Source organism: Lotus japonicus, chromosome 1 (genome assembly GCF_012489685.1).
Source record: "Lotus japonicus ecotype B-129 chromosome 1, LjGifu_v1.2".
Taxonomy (NCBI): domain Eukaryota; kingdom Viridiplantae; phylum Streptophyta; class Magnoliopsida; order Fabales; family Fabaceae; genus Lotus; species Lotus japonicus.
Genome location: NC_080041.1, coordinates 31,962,240 through 31,977,800, shown reverse-complemented (window position 1 = coordinate 31,977,800; position 15,561 = coordinate 31,962,240). Strand labels below are relative to the sequence as shown.

General features: G+C 37.4%; 1 long non-coding RNA gene across 5 annotated transcripts; it reads left to right on the top strand.

Moving 5' to 3' along the window:
* The first annotated feature begins 271 nt into the window (after positions 1–271).
* On the top strand, positions 272–3,128 carry LOC130734413 (uncharacterized). Of its 5 annotated transcripts, none has more exons than XR_009017937.1 (5): positions 272–632; positions 969–2,002; positions 2,146–2,197; positions 2,313–2,474; positions 2,773–3,128. It is a non-coding gene; the product is annotated as an uncharacterized LOC130734413 (long non-coding RNA). The 5 variants fall into 5 exon arrangements; XR_009017939.1 differs by having other exon boundaries at positions 289–632; positions 1,572–2,002; XR_009017940.1 differs by having other exon boundaries at positions 298–632; positions 1,741–2,002.
* Positions 3,129–15,561: the final 12,433 nt, after the last annotated feature.

The following is a 15,561-nucleotide window of genomic DNA, read 5'->3' as shown; positions in this document are numbered from 1 at the left end:
TCTTGAGAATGCAACGACAAAGGAATGGACAACACTCACATAGAAGTAGGAGGCCAAAACACAAATTCCACTAGATTCAGGTTCCAGGCTAGGAGAGATGGGACTATATATAAGATCTGCAACCCAAGTGATATTCAGCTCTTGGACCACGTCCACACGATATATCATAGAGGCTCTGTGAAGCAACCAACACTACTACAGAAAAGGCTTTTCGCCACGCCCCAATTGTCACGGTTATAGGCGGAACCGTGGCAAAAGGTCAGTTGCCACGGTTATACACGGAACCGTGGCAAAAGGGGAAATATTTTATTATTATTTTTAGGAACCGTGGCAATAGGCATTTTTTTTTAGAAACCCCACCAGCAAATTAACAATCTGGCTCCACTCTCCATTTTTTTTCCCTCCCACACTCACTCTCCAATTTTTTCCAAAGCAGAACCCTAACCCTCGATGAGAGTGGCGAAGTCATCTTCTCCTCCTCACGCCGTCTCCGTTCTCCATCGCCGTTCACGCTAGCTGCTCGCCATCACGCCGTCATGCCGTCTCCGTTCTCCATCGCCGTTCACGCTAGCTGCTCGCCGTCACGCCGTCTTCGTTCTCCATCGCCGTTCTCACTGCAAGACCATCCACAGGTACCTTTCTCATCTCCCTCTTGTTATGTTCCTTGCAAGATTCTAGAACAATCAAAATTATAGCAGTGATTGGTATCTCTACATGTACAATCTATGAAGTTGCAATCAGTTAAAAGAATAGTTGTCAAAATTGCAATAAGGAAAACAAAATTGAATCACGTAATTGGGGTTTCACCCTCCAATGTTTTTATGTACTTTGTTATTTATTCAATTCAGTGAATTCTCTGTATTCTCTCTTCATTTTGACTCCTGAAACAGTCTTAAGCCTGTTCCTTGCAAGATATAAATAAATTTCATGAAATTTATCAACTAATCACATCTTTGTGGAAGGTACAGGCGTACAGCCAAGGTATACTAGCATATTAAGTAATTAGAAGCAATAACTAAGGAAGCTCCTACAAGAACTGGTTCAGATTGCAAAGTCAGGAGTTAATAGAAGCACTCCTATATGGTCTTTTTATTACTGATAATCAAACAGATGACAAAGGAATTTGCAGTGCTTAATTGGAGAATGCTTGTACTGTGCTGGGTCTAAATCTACTGGTTTGATCTAAATATCTCATGGTTTTGGATTATGATATTTAAGATAGTGTCATAGGAATTAATGGAGCCTATAGTGTGTGTGTGTGCTGCTTGCTTCAATTGGTACCTCTGATACTTTACAGTCTATGGGATTGTCATTGGGGTCTTTCTATCAATACTTTTAGCTCTTGTACTAGTGTGCTTTGTTTCTTTTTGTCTTTTTTGTTTATTTCCATTATGTTTATTTCCACTTTGTTGTACCGAATTTTTAGCTCACTTTGGAAGAGCATGTTTCCAAAGATTTTGACAACTATCAAAACTCCTTGCAAGATATCAAAACTCCTTGCAAGATAGTGTGTAGGTTTTTTTTATTTCAGTTCCTCACTCACTCAATACTCATTGTTCTTCTTCAAATAGGAAGTAGCAGCAGGTTGGATCAATATGCGGTCTTGGGATTTAGCTTTTATTTGGGATGTCTTTGAGCAATTTAAGTTACTGTTTTTCTCCTTGGATGGCTCTTGATCACTACTGATTTGCCTCAGAGTACTATAAGGGATTTGTTCTAACCAGAAGCTTTGTTTTGTAGTAGTATCTTGGATAGTTAAGGCTAGCAGATTCAGAAATAGGTGTTTATTTTGCTGCATTCTGTTGCTTTTGTATCTGTTCTGGTTCATTTGGACCTTTCTTTTATTTTCTCTTCTTGTATGGTCAAATTTTTTCTTCATTCCAGTGGAAGCAGATGAACAAATGTTAGTGCGGATGAACACGGAAAAGAATGACCAAAGATTATGGTCAAATTTTTTCTTCATTCCAGTGGAAGCATCGTGGCAAGGTTTCAATATGACCAGGTTTTATATGCTAACTACTTGCAGAGTGTTGAGTTTTATTCAATTTTGGGTCTTCCTTCAATAAGGTTTTATCTTTGGTGATATACAAATGTTAGTGCGGAGCTTTTGGGCCCATTATAAGGACTTTGTTTTGCATAATGTAGTAGTTGCTGCTTTTCGGAGAATACCTAAATCTTTTTGGAATGCAAAGGAACGGTATGTTTCTCCACCCTTCCTTCATTGTGTTTTGCTATTGCGAGTGGCGAGTGCATTATTTCTCTGGATTGGCTGCTTTGCAGCCTTAGCCTTATAAAAAACCTTGTGTCTGCAGGAGCAGAGTCACCACAATAGGAGGCAGAAGCAACCTCACGGGGTTATAAATCAGAGGTTGCAGCTTACATGGCCGCCTCAACAATGACTTCTGTGGTTGCAGCAGGTGAGAGGGAAAGACATGAAACAGCAAAGAACCTACAATCACTTCATTCCTCACCTTGTGAGTGGTTTGTCTGTGATGATTTCAGCAATTACACCTGATGTTTTCTTATTCAGCTAATTCCTTAGTCACTCTTTTTTATCGAATGAGGATCCTCTCATGTTAAAAATTTCACATGTCATTATCTTATAAAATCACGTGTCTAATTGTGCGGCTCTCTGAAAATGTATGAAGCAAGGGATAGACACAACATTGCAGATGATTCTATCATGTGACATGAGAGGATCATAATATGTGAGTTGTACCTTTGAGTTATATATTGGTGAAATTTGACAAGCAATGTTGTTTCTTGCTGCAGGGTTCAGACTCAGTGGCATCTTGGCATGCAAATCTCTTCTTTGAACCCACCAAATTTGAAGTAAGGACAATTGTTCATTTATAGAGACAATACAGTCTCATTCATTTGTTCTTGAATGTGGCAGCCTCTGCTGCAGAGTACCAAGGAAAAGCTCTCACAGTTTGCCATGTTCCAGTAAGTTAGTAGGTGAACTGAGCTTGGCTATTTTCCAAGCAAGCATTGTTTTATTATTGATTGATATTTTTTGTATATTTTTTCACGGGTTGATAATATTCTGAATATCCATGATGTACCAAACATTTGGCACATTCCCCTTTTACTTAGAGTGAGTCTGTAATAAAGTTTGGTTCCATTAAGATTGACTTGCTTTGATTACTTGCTTTTTGTTTAATATTCTTGTATTTTTTCTTGCTTATGGGTTCAAACACCCCTCCCCTCCTATTTAAAATGCACTGCAATTTAAAGACCAGATCAAATAAAATAGAAAAATCCGAAAAAGGGCATATTTTGTATTACAAAATATTGCCAAAATAGAGGCACATATTGCCACGGTTCCTACCTGGACCGTGGCAATAGAGGCCATCTATTGCCACGGTTCCTCCCTGGCCCGTGGCAATAGAGGTCATCTATTGCCACGGTTCCTCCTTGGACCGTGGCAACAGATGCCACATATTGCCACGGTTTCCCTTTTCCAACTGTGGCAATAGCGAATCAATTGCCACGGTTCGACGTTCAACCGTGGCAATTGAGCAATTGCCACGGGAGCTATTGCCACGGTTGAACCGTGGCAAAAGGGCGAGTTTAACCGTGGCGATAAGCCTTTTCTGTAGTAGTGCAATGATCATCCTAAGTGTTAACAAACTTCTCATTGCCAACATGCCAATCACCTGCTTCCCACACAACCAACCCTACTCTGTAAATATTGCTCCACGCATAACTTAGCCTGTAACTGTTCTTTAATTTGTTGTCATAAAGTTGACATGTGGGAAATAAACAGCTCTAAAAATCTTGCTAAGCAAAAATTTGGGGATAAATTCGCCACCAAAGTTGTGTTTAATGCTTTGAAGTCATGATGAAAACCAAGATCTCCTTTATTTTTAGGGAAACAAAGGCGATCACATTTTAACTAATGTAAACCACACATATAGGCATCACCACCCTAGTTAAATCTACTTATCAACCCCTTAATATGCAAATATAAACTACTAGACAGGTGAAAATAAGACATAACATAAGAGGGAATCACTAGTGCTACTGCTTTTTTCAAAATTTTCCTGCCTGTGCGAGAAAGAGATCTCTCTATTTCCAAACATTTAAGTTTCTTCTAGACACATCCTTGACAAAATGAAAAATCTGAGTTTAATCTCATTGGTGATGATCAGAAGACCCAGATATTTGTCATACAAATCCATTGCCTACAGTCAATAGTTGTTTTTCAGCTTATTAAAAACATGATCAGGTACATTAGACTACATGATAGTATGGATTTGTCTAGGTTGACAACTTGGCCGAAGGCGCGCGCATAAGAAACTATAATTTCTTTAACAACCACAACTCCTTCTTTGTTTCTCGAGCAAACACTATATTTTCACTGCAATTATCAAGTGAGAAATAAGTGGATCAGCATAATGAGCAAGCTTTATTCCCCGAATAGTTGAGGAAGAAATAGCCTTATTAAGAAATGTAGAGAAAACTTCTCCACACAGAACAAACAAATACGGGGAGAGAGGATCTCCTTGCTGAAGACCTTTATGGGGGAAATTACCGATGTGGCTACTATTAAGCATAAGAGTCCATAGTAGAAACACAACTCATTATCAAAGTAACCGAACTCTGGAGGAAGTCCATCTGAAGAAAAAAAAACACATTGTAAAAAAAGTCACTCCATCCTGTCATATGCTCTCTAGACATATCCAATTTGAGTGCCAACATGTCATTCTGGCAAGTAATCTTTTTTTTCATATAATAAAAGCATTTAAACCCAATGAGCACATTATCCGTGATCAAACGACCATGGACAAAAGCACTCTATATATCACTAATGATCTCAGGTAAGATCAACTTTAGCCTATTAGCCATTGTTTTTGTTATAATTTTAAACATCACAATACACAAATTAATAGGGCGAAAAGTGTCTCGGTGGTCTAACCTTCACATACTTGTTATCAATTTTAGAATTTCATGACTTGATTCCCAACATCACCCTTATTTCAAATTTTTATCATAAATGTAATTAGACATAATTCGTTTCACACTTCTAACTCATTTTTACTCTAACTAATTTTACCCAAATTTATTAGTTATCAGCATGTTTGGATGTGTGTTGGTCACCAGGGACTGATCTATGTCCTAGGATATGAGGGCAAGTGTCCTCACTTAATGTTGAAAAAAGCATTAGAAAAAAAATTGAGTAGTAAAGATATGTGGTTTTTTATGACCCCTGTGATAAAAAAATGTCTTTATTTATGTCTCACATTGCTAAATGTTCTCACTTGTGTCCCACATTGCTAAATGTCCTCACTTGAACAGCAAAAGTATGTGGTTTTTAATGGCCTCTTTGGTGAAAAATGTCTTTTCTTATGTCTCATTTGGTATAAAATGTCCTCAGTTCTAATAGTATATGTTATTTTTTTTGTTACGAATTTATATGTATATATTGTCCCACTACATCAAATTTCTGGATCCATCACTGGTCACACACTCTAGTTTGTTAGTGAAGAAGCTTCATATTATAACATGTGTATTAACATGATTTTAAGGTGTAACGTGAATTTCAAACATGAAGAAAAATAGTAACATAAGAATTAATATATCGATCTAAAGACCACCTTGGTTAGGAAAAATAATTATTGTAATTTTCCTTCCTCCAATAATGTCGTGTACATTTAAATAGTGTAAAAACTAATAGGGAGATAGGAAGAGAAGATATATAAATAATAGAAATAATGTATATGATAAGATTAATAAGATGAAATGATAGAAAAAATGAAGTGTATATTATTTTGAATTTAGTGATTCTTTTTCCCCGTTACTGAGACATATACGATTGATATTTTGTTGTTGTTAATGCTATATATAAATGTGAAAAACTTGAGAAGTGTGATGTAATTTACGTGCAAGAGGAATCTTGAAATATGTCGGCTTGCCTTGCAATGTGAAACTTGTAGAAAAGGAGCTTTGGGTTGGGTTACTTTATGACAGTATTGTTTGTCGTGAGTTGAGATTGATGTTTGAGGTTGACAGGGTCCAAACATGGGCGAGGCGATCGAGATCAATAATGGGACAAATGCCTTATCTGTTAACATCATCAATTCAACTTGTTCGGAAGAGATGGGGACACAACCGGTATATATCTTCACACCTCACTTTTGAGGTGTGGAGAGGTAGAAGAAGAGAGAGATAGGAAAAAATGAGAGAGAAAGTAAAGATGTGATATGTGATTTGATTGATAAAGAAGAGATAAATAAATAGAATAGAGGTGGAAAAGAGGTGGAGAGGTGTGTATATATCATAACTCGTAAGGGAAAATGAGTATCCAACCTCTCACCACTGTTGCATTGGAACTTTGAATCCTCTCTATTTATTATGATTTTATCCTCTTCGCATTTCTACTTGGTTTGAGTTTTGAATTTTTAAGGTTTGGTAACATAAGGAAACAAGATAGAACTGAATTGAACGTAATGGAAAAGAATAGAAGAAGATATTATCATTTTGTGTAATATACTAATATGTTTGGTAACTCTAAATCATTAAAAAAGAACTATAAGTTTAATTACAAGTTGATCGGATGGTGGCGCTTTGGTTGGATCTCTAACTTGGTCCTTCTTCGGGATCCTCTCCTCTGTCGATGGTTTCTCTGATGTGGTGTCTCTTTTTCGTGATGTTGCATCATGCGATACGCTAGAAGTACCTACGGATACACTCTGACCCTAAATCACTTAGAGTTTTAGTGTTGAGTTAGAGTTATATGTTGCACCTTACTTTGTTTCGCGTCCCTTTATGTATAGTTGAAGGTTGGAACGTCCTAGACCCCAACGTCGTCTGGCTTCCTAGGTGCAACAGGGTTCACAGCGAGTCGTAGGATCTTCTGTGTCGAACGCCTTTCCTGCAGGTGGATGGACGGTGGATCTGTGCTCTGTTGTCTGCTCAATCTACTTATCCTCGGGGCGTATTGTTTGGCATTGGGCAGTGAACTGTTGTTCCTAGCGAATTTTAGAGAGAAAGATATGTTGGGGGGAAGTTACCTAGAATCTTTTCTTGATCTCATAGGTGGTGGTGATATGGGGTTTTGCACAAGTATTGGTTCATGTATACATAATTATGTTCGTCCATGTAGCTGTAAGTCGGTCGACATACATAGTCACGATCACATGGTTATAAGTCAGCTGACAGGTTATGTCTCGGTCTCGACCACACATCTATGAGACTGGTGACATAGTTATGTCTCGGCCTCGTTCACATGGCTATGAGTCGGTTAATTTATAAGTTTGACATTTTGTGTAGGGTTGAACCAAGTGTTGGAACAGTAATCCTTAGCTCTAGCTTTCACTATGAGTGATGGCCTAATGTATAAGGAATGCCAGTTGAGGCGCAACATGTTGATCGAATACCAGATCACGTATATAATTGTGTCATGTTTAACATTTGATTCAATATAAAAAATTGAGTTCACAGAATTAATAATTATCATATAAAATTAAAAAAATTATTATTATTATTTTAATTTATAATAACATTTCAACACTATTTTTTTAAATGTTGCACGCAAATTTTTTAATATAGTTAAACACGTAATAATTTTGCAACTAATACTAATTTATAATATAATATATATGTAATTTATATTTTTTATTTTATTATTATTATATAATTAAAATATACATCAGGAGTATTTTTGCCTGTGTAAATTTTTTAAAAAAGCGTTTCGTTCTCCTTGGTTCCACCTTTTTCCTAGGAATGTTCAACCTTCTGTTTAGCCTTATTCCATCCTAAAAGCCTAACAAATACGGAATATAATGTAGAATTGTAGATGTCTCATTTTGTCTCATTAAGACGTGTTTACCAAACAATGCTTTAGACATAAAATGAGCAACTAAAAAATCATATAAAAATAAGATTTACAGTCTTTTTGCTTCGGCAAAGATAGACATAAGCGATCCACTTAAGGAAGGCAGTCTTAGGACGGCTGATAAGTGACATTTTTACGTATATTTTGGTATCACTTTAGGCACTTATTTAACGTGTATGCTTACATTATTGATCCTTTTATCCCTTGGAGTATTTGGTTTAGTAAATAATTAGTTTTAGCATAAAAATCGTGTAAATATAATATATTTTATGTTTAATCTTTTGATTTTTATGAACATATGAAATTCATGAAGATTTCAACAAGAAAAGCTACGAGCCATCTGCTCACTTATTCAGATTAAGGTAGAAAAAAAAACATTCTTTGGAAGCGGCAATTCGTTTAGCAAGCAATCTTCTTGCTAGGAAATTTTGGGAAACCTGGCCTTGAAGTGACGCTCTCCTTGGGTGAGGTTTTCCTCGCTAAGCAAGTGTAAGGTGGCTAGAAACTCTATGAAAGGCCTGGACAAAGATTTTTGGGCGATTCTTTACCATTCTTCTCCCATAAATGAACCAAGGGAGCAAAGCATCACTCCAAGAAGGATCCTTGGGTTAGGCTTGGTGAATTGGAGCTTCAAGATGAGGGTGGCCGCCATGGGAGACTTGTGACACCTCTCGGAGGCCATAGATGATTTGGGAAAGCTTCCATGGTAACGATCACATCCTCTCCTCTTGGGTTTTAGATCATCCATTTCTTTCCCATGTATATGTTATTTTCTAGGTTTGTATTCAGATTGTATAACTTGATTCTTTGATTGTTGTAAGCTCATTCATTAATTTAAATGGAAATCGTTCATGTATTGTGTTTCTCTTTGCACTTCATGTTTCTAATTAACCAATTGATAATCTAAGAGCATCAATGTTTTATAAATAGATCAAGAGATAAATATAAATTAGTGAATGATTAGTTCAAGGAAGGTGGAATGTCTATATATTATGTCACGACTGTATGTGTTAAACTTTCACTTTCTGCGCTTCAAGTACCGATTGATCCATGATAGATGTAAATGGACTAGAATTAGATAAAAGGTCGGTGTGTGTCTGATTCAAGAGAGAAACAACTCAGTGAATTAATTGCCCTAGGGTGAGAATATCTTGAGTAGGGGTAATAGTGGAATACCAAGTGGGGTTCTGAGTTCTAACATGAGTTTTAGGGTGATAACGAGGATTCACAAGCCCATGATAACTTCCTAGGATAGATTAGTTATTGGGAATGTCTTTGACAGATAACAATGAGCTATAATGTTCCTTTTAGTTTTTTAGACTGTAAGAGATTATGTGAAAAATTTCAATCATATGTTCACCTAGGCTAGAGATAGTAAGGTGGATAACTCTCGACATCATAAATGAAATGAACTTTACATATGTGTTAGAGTTGAAAACAATTAGAGAATTAGACGAAATGCATTTCTAATTACATTTTCATCTTAATTACCTATATGAACCTTCTTTTATTATTATTTTTACGACTTTCTTTATATTTTAAATTAAATCACAAAAACAAATGATCTTCTAGCCCATTTCTTTACCTTTAGTTCAACCATGTGAGCTACACATTTCCGAAAAAAAAAATAAGTGAGTAGGTTTTTAATACAATCAAATCCACATGTGAAACAGGTTTCTAACTTAAGTTATGGGTTAGTCCCTACATTATGTTCACTATTGCACACCTTCTTTTCTAATGTTTTGTTTTTGTTTCTATGGAAAGATGATGGACCAAATAGGGTGGGAAGAGAAAAGGGAAGGATAACTTGGTGGGGGGGGGGGGGGTCAAACAGTTTTCCGCTCACGCGAGGGAACTGTTGCCATGTTTTTTCTGTAATTACGTAAAAGCCTTCCCACAAAAATGCTTGCACAATAAAAAAATCTTTGTACATTCAATCTTTTTTTTATCAAAGTTTCATAATTCATTTAATATAAGAGTTGCCTGAAGACGCTTACAACAAATCTTCATACATTCTAACCAAAATGAAAACAAAATTCGTTCAGATCCTCTCATATGTTCCTTTTTTAGCGGTTTCCCCAATGAAAAGAAATTTGGGCCTTAGCCCAAACCAGCTTATAAGATAGGTCAATAACTTTTAAGCCCACGACTACTTGGGGCATCTAAACAAAGTTAGAACCAAGTGAGATTAAAACAAAACTACTTGCAAGACACACCAGAAGAAATAGGCCCATAACACTAAGCCCATGAGGAATCGGTCAGCCAAACCTAAGCCTTTGGGTTCTCCAGTCCTAGCCAACCTCAGGAACTCGGCGGCAAAACGGTGGCGAAGGGAACGACGGTGACTAGAATGAATTTTTGATATTCAAATAATTTTCTAGACATGGAAATGTGACAAATAATTTTTTCTTAGTTTAAAATTTTATTAGAATTCATAAAACTTCAAGAACTTCTAGAGAAACAGCAAAATATAATTTAGTTTTTCTAAAAGTCATTATTTAAAACAAAAATAATTAATTACATGTAAATTTTAAAATGAGAAGTTATATAAATTTTTATTTTCCTCAACACAATTACTCAATTATAAAATTTCAAATAATAACTATGGTTTCAAAAAAAATCTCTGCTCAAAAGATTATTTTGAAAATATGATATTTACACACACTTGAAAATTTTTAAACATGGAAAAATCAGAATGTTACAGGGCACAGACAGTGATCAAGGCGAACAGTTTTTTGCTGCGAAGACAAAGATTAGATAGATCGGAACTGATGAATGTATGGGTCTATTTGAACCCGTAATCACCCCTCACAAGGTCATATATACAAACAAGTTAATTTTAAAAAAATAACCAGTAAACTAAATGAAGCATACCTTTTGAAGTATTTTTTAATGGTGAAATAAGATTACATTTCGTAGAATAAAAATGAAAAAATACTAGTAAGTTCCTAAATTAAAGGTGGCAAATCTAATGAATTCAACAACGAACGGTTCATCTTAAGCACATGCAGTTCAGAACATAAAGATCAGAAAAATTGCAAGTTGACTGGTACAATTGTTCTTCCCAAAACATTGTTTGTTTTGTGAATTCTTGTGAGAATCGGAAAAAAGAATAGCACTAACAGCTTACCTTGCTAAAAATGTAAGGGAGAGAAACAGAGAGAAAGGTCTACATTACAATTACAGAAAGTTAGAAGCAAGTTGGAAATATATTTTTTTTTGACTTAAAGGCACTTTTAGTCCCCCACTTATACGCTTTGTGCAGTCTGGGTCCTAAAACTTTGAAAATTGCATTTTTTGTCCCACCCGTTTAACTTTGTTAGCACTTTTTGTTTTCCATCCAATTCCCTCAAAAATTTAACAGAACCTAGGTAAAATAATAATTAAAAAATTAATTAAATTAAAATCCAGAACATTCATAGAGTTCTTCATCTTCTTCCAAGATCTTCATCATCTTTCAAAAAAAAAACTCATCATCCAGATACTTTATTTCTTTCTTCTTTCAAGCTCTAAATTGAGAGCTACTAGCAGCAGCCCACACCCCACTTTCATTTTCGTTGTTAATCCAAGGCCTCCATCGAGAAGCACGAAGAGAGGGGGAAAATTGGGCAGGAGAAAAATTGGGACTTTGGTGCAGTGGGTTCGAGTCTTTGAAACCTTAGTCTGAATAAGAGAGAAACAGAGAGAGGGGAAAAGGAAAAATAATGTTGCGGAGAGATCTAGAGGGTGGCAGGGGAAACAAGAACACCAGATTTGTGAAACCACGAAGCATATCATCGACTAGGCTCGCCATGAGTGTCATCTCTGCCATCAACGACCAACCTCTCCGTTTGTGCTCCGCATCTGGGTTTCAATCTGGGCTGAAGGTTGCTATGGCCAGATCTGGGTTTCATGTTTTCTTTTGTTTTTTCTGGGTTGGGGATTTTACTTAAACCATGACAAGGACTTGTTCCGGTATAAAACCACAGACTAAAGGCTAACCAGTTTGAGAGCAAGCGAAGTAAACAAAGTAAATGAAAATGCGTGAAAATGATAGGATCCCTGCCGCTTGGGCGGTCCTCTTCTATTTATAACTTGGGTTTTGGTCCGGCTGGACCATGGGTTGCCCGGCCCATTTGTTACATGATAGTGATAAGCCCAAAATAAATGACCCGGTTCGCCTATATCAGTCCACAGGCCCACAAGACACTGATGTTTTAGAACTAAAACGATAGTGTCTTAATTATGCCCACAACGTCTGGTTCGCCCATATACAATGTGAATAAATTCATGAGCGCACAGGCTTCCAACAAAATAAGGCTAACCATAATGTAAACAATGTTAAGCTAATCATTACAAAGTTAAATCGGTCTGTGTGGCGTATGAAGTCTAAATGACACTTCACCCATCACTTCAATCACTATGCACAAATCAAATCTCTTTCCGGATTTTGTACCTGCTGCAATCATCACAAATATAACACAGATATCTTGAAACTTGTAATGCATAAGGCCTACCTAAGCTATGCTACTCACATTAATTAAGAAATGCATTTAAAATCCACTCATGGAGTAGCCCTTCTCTGAAAAGACTCGACTCCCTCGAAACGACACATTCACCTGCCAACTGACGTCACTCTTCATTCAATCGCTACCTTTTTGCCAAACGTCGTCTCTTAATGGCGCGATGATTCACCGCCTTAATGAGTTTGAATGTGTGGCTTGAATGAACGCGTGGATTCACACAAACCACGCGTTTGCTCACCATTTACCTTAAGTGCCTTTAACCATACCTTTCTAACTCATCTCTTCACCTTCCGCCGTTTCTCTATATATAGCAATCATTTTTTACTACAAATTACTTCACTCTTCTCTTTCAAAAGTTTTTCAAACCTTGTGTACTCGTAGAGTTTCCTGCATTGACCTGCGAGTGTTCTCCAACATTGCCAGAACTCCCCCAAATTAGCCAAGTTCATCAGATCCTTTCCCTGGTAAGCACTTCTCACTCAACCTGCTTGTACAATTTTTTCATCATTCTACACTAAACCTTTCATGTAAAATCTTTCCCTCTTCATCTTCTTGTTCTACTGAAATCATTCTTAAAAACTAATCTCCTTCACAACTGCAACTCCAATTTTACCCCACTACATGTCATAACTCCTGAATCCTTTACAATTTCAGGAATTCTTTTCAAAATGGATGCAAAACGCACCCGTAAAGTCTCTAAAGCCTCTAAAACTTCTTCCATTGCAGTCGATACATGGGTCACTAGTAAAGTTAAAACTAGGTTCACTAAATTCTGCAATGTTAAAACTGTAATGGACTTAATTACTGAAAACACTTTTCGCTCTGATGACCAAGATGTGTACCTTGACATAGTCCCCTGTTTACCTACCGAACCTTGTTGTTTTGGGGCTCCTGACCCTAACGGCAAAAATCACACCTATTTCTTTGAAAACATTTTTACTGACCTAAAATGTAAACTCCCTCTGTCAGATTTCACTTGCTCCGTTTTAACCCTACTGAATGTTGCCCCAACACAACTCCATTGTAATAGCTGGGCATACCTGAGGGCGTTCGGACTTTTGTGTCAAGTGTTAGGTATCGAACCCACTAGCAGTAAGTTTTTTTACTTCTTTGAAACTAGTGGTAGAAGCATAAAAGGCGAATATCTTTCTCTAGCCGCCGCTAGGGGAAAAGGCCTATTTACCTTATTTAGAAGCCACTACAAACAGTTTAAAGGGAGATTCTTTAGGCTAAACGAAACAGAAAAGTGCAAGGATGTATTTTATTTCAATGATGGAAGCCCAAAGTTCCCTTTCTACTGGACCGCCCGTTATGAGGCTATCATCCAACTTCCTGATGATTCCCTCACCCCTGAAGAAATGGTGGATTGCACCTTTCTATCTAGCATTGACATGAATCTCACCGAATTTCTAGATGCCCATTATGAAAACAGATTGGGTGAATATGTGGGTAAGACTCTTGATGTAACACCCCGATTTCGGTGGCGTCACTTTAGTAACCAAAATAAAATTAATGCGGAAAACGTAAATATTTTTTTTTTTTTATAATAACTAAGACAAGACTGAATTGAATAAAACCCAAATGCGAAAGGTAACAGAACTAATACACAATACATATAACATTCCCCGCTGTAAGTAGCGACCTCGTCACGAGTAACCTCCAGTGACGGAAAGTAGAAAAATGTAACGCCCGTAGGCAAAATGTATAATCCCCTAAGTGATAGGTCAAGTGTCAGCAACACAAGCCCTAAAAAATAAGAATAAGTCAGAGCTAGGACACTAACACCCAACCTTAATAGACTCTAATCACCCATCCCCCATACTTCCATCATCGACTCCCATCTGGTCATGCATGAAGTCCGGGTCCACGTCGAAGACTCAATAGTAGTCATTTCGCTCTGGGTCTTCCCCGAACGACGAGGAATCACGGAAGAATCCACCAACGACATCTGACAAAAAGGGCATACATAGCCCCCCAAACACAGGTAGCACGTGCAAGGGTCAACTTACGGAATATAGGATAGAGAATACAAGACACCAGATAAAGTATAAGGGGTATATATATATATATATGTTGTCTACATACATATAAGTTCTGCATTGTCTACCCTAAGGTTTAAACATAGCATGTTATCAAATCTCTAGTACAATTCCATCATCAAAGCACATAACGATATCTATCAACATCTACTCATCAAAACACATAACGATGTTTATCAACATCAACTCATCAAAACACATAACGATGTTTATCAACATCAACTCATCAAAACACATAACGATACAATTAGAGTGCATGATATGTCAATGCAACGTCACTCTTGACGGTTCCAGAAAGAATAGGCTGGGCACGTTTGAGTTGGTCCTAACACTGGCATTGTGTCGACCATAACCCCGGAGTGTCACTTACAACCTTGACATAGCCGGATCAGTCCTAACCCTGCGGGTCGACTTTTCCCTCCGCTATGCCCGACAATCAACAGGTCGATCCTAACCTCACGGTCGATCATATCCCCCGTCGATGTCCGAATTACCCGAAGGTATAAACTGTACCCGAAGGTATAAACTGTACCCGAAGGTATAAACTGTACCCGAAGGCATAAACTGTACCCGAAGGCATAAACGGTACCCGAAGGTATAAACTGTACCCGAAGGCATAAACTGTACCCGAAGGCATAAACGGTGCCCGAAGGTATAAACGGTACCCGAAGGTATAAACTGTACCCGAAGGTATAAACTGTACCCGAAGGCATAAACGGTACCCGAAGGTATAAACTGTACCCGAAGGCATAAACTGTACCCGAAGGCATAAACGGTACCCGAAGGTATAAACGGTACCCGAAGGTATAAACTGTACCCGAAGGTATAAACGGTATCTCATGATGATCTCCAAGTCATCCGACTCATCTCTATCCGATGGTCAACACTGCTCAACGAGCAAAGAGCATCAACATGCTCGGAAACTACCCGTTTCCCGGCTTATCTCTCAGATAGCCCAACAACACAACTGCTCCCAGAGCACAAGAGTATCAACATACTCAAAACCTCTCAACTTCCTCAACACTTGGATCCGACGACACTTCTCGTTTTCCAAAAACTAAGATTTGCATCCCAAGCTTCCCCGAACGAGTCTATTATCATTATTTGAAGATTTAGAGGTTGTTTAATGTCTTATGAGTTTTCTTTACAAAATAGTATCCTTTTAGTCTTATCGCAA